We start from the raw sequence: 8,496 nt of genomic DNA, 5'->3' as shown, positions 1-8,496 counted from the left end.
TTTTTTTTTTTTTTTTTTTAAATAACAAACCCACAAAATATTTGGGAAAATAAACAGCTTGATGTGTAGCATCTGCAGCCACTTGGCAAATGAGTTTGAAGTAATATGTTGCTATAATAAACAAACATTTACTGTTGTTAAATTGTACTCAAATTTTTAAAATTCATCAAACAACTGCAAAGAAGGCTATGAATCATTCTAATAAGTGCCTCCTAAAAGTGTATGTTACTTATTTCCAGAACCTTGAAAGAAATGAGTACTACTACTACTACTACTACTACTACTACTACTACTACAAAAACTCTTTTTCCCTCCTTGATAACCAGATAAAAATCAGTTTAATTACAGCCAAAAGAATGTTGCTTCAGGATTGTATGTTCACTTACAGCACTTAACCCCAAATTTAATTTTATTTTTATAATGCATCTAAAAGTTCTGTATAATTTATTTTTTAAATGTTGAAAAATGAGTACAAAATTAATTAAACTAATCACTGAAATAGTCAGACTGGAAGTGCTAGTGCTTTTTTCTAAGCATTAGTCCCAAGCCTGATCCTCCCTGAGCACTGGGGAGTCTCACTGGGATAGCTAAATGCTCCTCTGCCAGTTCTTCACTCAGCTGAGACATCCTTGGCCACCACTGAAAGCTGTGCCTGGATGGAGGGCTTGGAGAGAGGGACCCAGTGATGAGCATGCATGTGGGAGAGGATGGCGGGATCAGGCTTACATTAAGAAGGCAAGATCTGGAGGAAAACACTCTCCAGAATGAGCTCAACCCTATAAAGATATTATTAAAGTAATAGCAGAATAACAACTCAAGTGAGGAGTTCTACTGATCTGAAATATTGCATAGGGAGGGGTTTTAATTTTTGTCTGTCAAGCAGCTCTGATTTGGAATTAAAAAAAAAAAAAAAGTGCAGTTTGCTACATGACCTTGATTCCATACCATTAAAGTAAACAGGAGGTTGCCCAGCTACTTTAGTGAGCAAGCTAACAGTAATTTCCAAGAAAACATATGCATGTGTACTGTTAAAATGAGTTTTTGATAAATCATACTTTTTTTCAGGGAAAATGGAAATAAGCAAAATATAATTTATTAAGGTGTTTAAAGTAAATGATTTCAGTACAATTTATTCATTACTATTTTGAATTTACTTTAGATGTTTCCTGAGATTGTATCAGACACTTTAACACATGAACTTAAAATCTTTAGTTCATTGATATCTCTAAAATATACTTTAATGCTTTAAACTTTGTGTAAAATAAAACAAAGTTAGCAAAAAATGGGAATTGGCAGTGAATAATTTTAAAACAGATAAACTCAGAAGCCTTGTGGATGCTGATCTGAATACATTTCTTAGTTTACAATAGTGATCTTTCTTTTTTTAATTTTATTTAAGCTAAAAGTCTGAATGGTCTGGGCAGTGGTGAATGTTCATTTGTATCCTTTTATTGTAGTTGAACACCAATTAGATTGTGAAGAGTCTCAGAAACAAAACAGAACAAAAACCAGTCAAGATCTATGTCTTGCTTTTAGTGGATTGTTAAGAATAACTTTGCACATATACCCCACTTTTAAGACACCATCAAATCTCTTTTTTGGTGGTCAAAGTGGCTATTTAATATATTTTAAAGGTGTCCTTTTTGGCTGTATAAATGTGTGGTTACATATTGACAGTTCACTGCCCACATTAAAGTGCATTATTGTAATTTTTGCTCAGGGTTTTTAGAAAATTAGCACAGAAAAGTAGCTTATTTTTAAAAAAAGATGATGGAAGAGATGTTAACACTGTAATAGAAGAAAGGTGTGTTTGCCATTATATATTTAGCAAGTATGGTTATCATCTTCTACGGATATTAAATCTTGACTTTTCCTATTTCTATTACCTTATGGGCATTTACCACTAACCAGACCAAACGACCTTGGTAAGGCTGAGATCTTTATTAATACACTTTTACAGGTAAAAATATTGATACTTATAAATTTTGTTCTTTGACAGAACAATATATGGTATTAGAGATCTACTTTATTAAGTAGACTAATTAAAACTCAGTTCTACTATGTGCCTTATGATATACCTTGGGAGTAAGTTTGTGAAAAATCAGGATATATGTGTTGTTTGTTAAATTAACTGTTTTAAGCCCTTTTGACACCTCACTAGTTTTGTACTGTTTTACCTCTTATTTCTGAAACTCTTTTTATGGTGTATCCTGTTAGAGGGGACAAACATGTCATAGAAAGCAGTTGTGCACTCTTTCAGATATAGTTGATAAATCCAATAATCTTATATATTGAGCTTCGTGTTTATAGTACAGTAAGTGGTCTAGCAAAATTGTCCATGTTTCTTTGTTTATTGATAAATGCATTGTATAGAAACTATTTCCCCTAAATATTTATGGACCAAACAATTGTGATATATCCTATTAAATTTGTGTGAATAAACCATTTTGAATCTAAGGAGTTTTATTTCCCATCAGGTTTTTTTTTTGTTTGTTTGTTTTGTTTTTTTTTCCTCTTTAATTTAAAGCCTACATGTACCAGTGCGTCTCTTTGCTTTTACGGTACCTGTGAACAACTGGTAGTAAACACGGAAACACGGCCTTTAAAGTATTTTAAAATATGGTTCCTTCTTAGGTTTGCAATTTCTTCATATTCAATGTATATGCTACTGCTGGTGCAATTTAGATTTTAGCCTTTTAGCCTCCTTTTTTGAACATGCAAAGTAATGCCCCACTGATTTGATATTGAAACCCTGTCTTAGACTTCTAAAAAAGCCAGAAAACTATCAGCTAAAGTAATTGCATGACAAATATAACCTAAATACTATGATGAAATGAATCAAGATTTAATGCTAGGTATATTGAACACAAAATAGAATTGCAGACCCCGAAAAACCAGGTTGCTCTGTAGTTTAATAAATTGTCACTATGATTTCTTTCAGGGAGAACAAATCATGGGGCATTACAGCCAAACATCCCGACGTTTGAAAATTCCCTAAAGTATTAAAAGAAGGGGAAAAGTTTGATCGGAAATCCACTGCAGTGAAGACAAAGACAATATTAGGTTATGATAATCATACATTTAAAAATCTATTGAGCCAAAAAATAAAAATAAAAGACTCGATGTCATTTCCTGAATGTTAACAAAACATATGTTATTTTATGGTGTCTAATTAACAGAACTGAAGGCTTCAACAAATTGTGTGGTATTAAAAACAAATTTAGAGAAGCTATGTATAAAACCAGAGCAACCTGGCAGCAATCTACCCAGCCCATATTCGAAGAAAACTTTTCTTTAAAAAAAAAAAAAAATCACATTTGTCAAGCACAAGTACTTGTAAAATAAAATCTGAGTGCATTCATTCCACTTGCTTGCTAATGTGTACTAGTCATATCTGTTAAATGGATTTTTGTAAATTCAAAGAGAACTTTTCACTCATTTGAGATCATAGGAATCAAAACCCAGTAACTTTAGTACTCTTGTTTCTGATTTTTTTTTTTTTTTAAATGAGACAAATCTGCATGCACTTTTCCATCTGTCACATATAGTGTACATTTCTGTATGATGAATTTCTCTTTGATGTTTCTTGTATAATAGCTTTCATTAATAAACATTTTATTTGATGCAAACATAGTTAACTTTATGTAAACACATAGCTAATTGTTCCAACTAATTTAAACTTTTATTTTGAAAAGAAGCAGTACAGTGCAGTTCCAATATGTTATATATATCCAAAAGCAAAAAGAATGAGGTAGCAATATTGTTGCACAGTGTAAAACTATTTCTTTTGGTGTTAACTTTTTAATTTTTTAACTTCTTGTATAAAACTGACATGTTTTAAAAAGAATTCCCATCAGCACCAACAATAAAACAATCCCCAGATTCTTCATCAATATAAGAAAACATAAGCAGTACAGTATGTCAAATCCTCAATGACTTTTAGAGTACAAGGATATAATTTGTGGATCCCTGAGCTGTTTACATGGTCACTATGCAATGAGCAAGTATGTTACAAAAAGTTGGTCCTAAGATTCCCAGTCCAAATCACAGATGATTTTTACAAGCCAACAAGCAAGTGTAACAATAACCAATTCTTAGTAATGAGGTTTTGTAACTGTTAAGCAACTATTTGCAGAAAGATTTTTTAAAATATATTCCTATTTAGCTGTATAGCCAAAGCGTATGTTAAACAAATTAACATATAAAAGACTTGCCAGAAAATCTTTCATTAAGATGACATTTTTATGATATACTAATGAACCCTATGTAAACAATGTAACTTTTATGAATGATGGACATTAAATATTTCACTTACGTGTATCCTCAGCATTTTGCATGTTTTCTTAAACTTTTCCAGTTTCTGAATTCTAAAAAGAAAACCATACAATTATTAACAACATAACACAAAGTTATGTACAGATTACTGCAGCAGTCTCTGGAAACTGGTAACCCAGAGTGTTCTAACAGCAATAAAAAGGTATCATTTATTGGTGGCAATTATGGGAAGCATTGGTTAAACAACAGTTTTATAGTATGTTGTAAAGTTCTATTGAAAAAGGTTAGCATGGTGGACTTAATTCAAATCAGCTTGATCAGAAATTTAAGTATATTGTGAAATTCTTAAACTGAGCCTTATGCGTATTTATTACTGCAGAAAGTAAGTAAATGTAGGAAAGCAATTATTCGTGTCACAGCCATAATGTGGTTTCCCCCTGTTGTCCATAGGAAAATATTACAAACATTAGTTACTCAAATCAGTAAAGATCTTGCTGGTGTTTAGGGCCAAGAAAAAAACCTATGTACTATAATTTTTCTTTTGTAAATCATTGAATTCTTTAATAAGTTGGATTCCTTCTCCCCTTGATTTAATACTTACATATTTCTAGGCCAAATTATTGTCCATGTGCTGCTTTTTTCACCTGATTTATATTAGAAAAATAAATTTAATAGTCCTGGTGAAATACCAGCTTCACTGAAGTCAATGGCAAAATCATCACTGATTAGAGTAAAATCAGGACAATTTTATTTCTCTGTCTGATTAGAGACATTAAGGTTTGATTTTTCTTAACAAACTATTATCTGTTTGGAGATAGTCTTGCACATAGTGCTCCTATTGACCTGACTAGTAGCATTAGCCAGTCAAAATTTATTGAAAAAGATCTATCATCTGCATTAAGAGTGTAAACATGTTGAAAGCATAGCATTATATGAGAGAGATAAAGAGATAAAGAGAGAAAGAGAGAGAGAAAGAAAGAGAGAAAAAGAAAGAAAGAAAGAAAGAAAGAAAGAAAGAAAGAAAGAAAGAAAGAAAGAAAGAAAGAAAGAAAGAAAGAAAGAAAGAAAGAAGGAAGGAAGGAAAGAAAGAAAGAAAGAAAGAAAGAAAGAAAGAAAGAAAGAAAGAAAGAAAGAAAGAAAGAAAGAAAGAAAGAAAGAAAGAAAGGAAAGAAAGAAAAGAGAATTTGAGAGAATGCAAGACAAATTCAGGTTCTCGGGATTGTTGCAAGTGAGAAATGTGTTGAGGGTCTTTCTAGTGGATACATATCTGCATCTACATGCAGCATTTCTTTGCACTCCTGGTCTTGAAAAAGAAGTCAAATTGTGTGGTCCTAGAACATCTTACTCGGAATTACTCACCAGAGAAATGGCTTGCAGGACCAAGTCAAATGACAGAAGGCTGACACCGCAGCCCACTGAAATTGGTGAATATTCTCTCTCCAACTCTGTGGGCTTTGAGCCAGGGGCTGAATGAACATGGATATTAAATTACTCTCTTGTCTCTAAAGAAAGCATAACCTTCAGAATGAGACAGAATATATAGGACAGCCATGCTGCTCTGTGCTTTGGACTTCATTCTTCAGGGCTGCTAATCCAAGCACCTGGCACATGCATTAAATTGACTTCAAAATATTTCTTCCTGCTTCACCCAAATACAGGACACAAACTATACTACCGGAATTTCCAGAAGCTACTATAGTGTCAGTGACTTTATTCAGTTATTCTGCAATGTTGAACAATTCTTCTGTGCTTCTCACTTGACACAGACTTATCTCGACACATACCTATATACATATCCTTGTCTTGCCTTCAGATAACCAGTACTTTCATATTTATTTAAGTCATTCAAATCTATAAGAAGCAACTCTCCAAGCTTACACATTCTAGCAAAGGCAGTTGTCATAATTTTTATTTTGATACATCTCTACAGTGAAACATTTTTTTCTGGAGTAGTTTTTAATGTTATGAACTTGTACTTTTGTAGGTTTTTTTCTTTTCACAGTTTTGGACAAAAAAAAAAAAAATAGCATTTGAAACACCTAAGTGTACAGATTTTTTGCCAGCTTTGCCTGTAATATCTAGAAAAACAAATCAACTGTAATCATTGAATGCATGGCTTGCATGTTACTTTAGGAGTATTCCCTATAAATTGATTTTATCATAACAAATTACATCAAATACATTTAGTTCTAATTTTAGCTAATATGATTAATATTAAAAATCATAGCTTTTTAGCTGCACTCATTTCTGGCTCAAGTGTGCCTCTGTTTTTGGAAATGGGATTGCAAGCAAGCATCCTTTGAAATTTCTGGTATTTGCTACTGCTAGGAGCAGGGGGCTAGACTTGAATGTCTGATCTAGCTTGACAAAATTGGTGTTATTTTCCAGTTTGCCTGCTTTTCAAATTGGACTTTAAAAAAAAAAAAAAAGATAAAAATAGTGTCAATAATTATTTTAATGTAAGAAAATAAAGGTTAGATATGCTTCCCTTTTGCACTTCAGTTACACACTTCAATAGAGTTTTTTGAATCTGAACAGATGCACAGTGTTTTGAATCTGTGAGAGTGCTGCATATAGCAAATAATAAGGGAAAGAACAAGATAAGAAATGGTTATCAGGCTGCAAATCTAAGGAGTCATGGGGAGAGATGTGGTAGCTTTCTATTTATCATCCTATGAATGCTTATTTCACCATTTCATTGAGCATTTTGGATTTACCTGAGAGTAAACAATCAAGTAGCTAGCTGTTGCCAAATGCATCTTGATCTCACAACTGAGATGCAATAGAGAATGGTCTGTAACAAGAAATTTTTGTGAATAATTATCTAGCAAACCAACAAAATGTTACTCCAAATCCTAAAATTATTAAAGTGCAACAACAGGAAAGCTGAGAGTGACGATTGCTATTATATTTTAAGACAGAAACATATACAGGCTCATGATTTCTGTTTTTAATTCATGTTAACTTCACTAATCAAATACATATCCCATCACAACAAGGAGCTATGCACCTAGAGTCAGTCAGGACAGTAGGATAAGTTTAGAAAGTAACCAACTTGGAAGCTCAGAGGTGAATATTTTTCATCTGCAAAGACACTTGCATAATTATTGCTCAGGCTGCAGCCACAAGTGTCAGACAATACACTTTGTGTGTAAAAAAATCTTTTTTTTTTTTTTTTTTTTTTTTTCTTCTGTCTGTCCAGCAGAGTAGTTTTTGACTTAATAAGAAAAAGTGGGCTACAGAAAAGCAAGTTAAATGCACACAGCAAAGTACATGAATTGTGTGCCTTTTATGTGTCTGCTAGTACATTTGATACAAAATGATGCTGCACTGAGGCTCCAAATATCACTCTTAAAGAAGCTACTTTCTGCTTTTTTATTTGAAGATGCCTTGCTTCTTGTACACAAGGTTACATAGACAAGCTGTAACTACATTAGCTGAAGTAATTTCCTACCCCATTTTGTCAAAACTGTTCTTGATAATCAAACCCTTGGACAGAAACAATGTTGTGAATCTGGCTGGAGCAAATTAAGAAGTTAGAGCTGCTGGTGTTCATTAAAAACTATCAGAAATATTTTATCTGCTCAGGAGTGCTTTTTACATTCAGCAATGTTAGAATTGTTACAAGTGAATCAATTTTTTCTGCTATTTAACCTGTAACAGAGCACTAATGGGACACCAGATACATAGTAATCAGTGGTTCAAAACACTAATTTAAAACTACTGCTGTTGTTGTAGACAGATCCAAATCACAAAGCTCTCCAAATCACAATTTACTACTAAACCAGTATCATTAGAAGACTATATGACTTGGAGTGCTCAGATCTTTTATCAATAATATCCAGATCCCAAGATCTTTTTGCCCCATTGTATTGCAACAACAACAGATTAAGACTGGAGAACTCAGAAGTATGGATGTGACCTTGAACCTATTTAAATTGTCTAAATTCAACATATTTCCAGAATGGACTGTTGAAATCTGGTGAAATCTGGAGCTTTTTTGATTAAATTTATTTGATTTCCTCATTTGGATCTGTCTGAAACAGAAAAAATAGTTTTGTAAGGTGCTATTAGACTTTCTGGTATTTAGGAAAACTGAAAAATGAAGTAATGAATAGCATCAGTGAAAAAACAATTTTACAGAACTCAGATTCGGTTCAGAACAGTTCTAAAAACGTCCAGAGGCCTGGGTTGTTTCTTAGTTTTTTTTTTTTTTGTTTT

This window comes from Athene cunicularia (genome assembly GCF_003259725.1).
Source record: "Athene cunicularia isolate RWA chromosome 8 unlocalized genomic scaffold, athCun1 chr8_part1, whole genome shotgun sequence".
In the NCBI taxonomy this organism is placed as follows: Eukaryota; Metazoa; Chordata; class Aves; order Strigiformes; family Strigidae; genus Athene; species Athene cunicularia.
Note: the sequence above shows the minus strand (reverse complement) of the source record.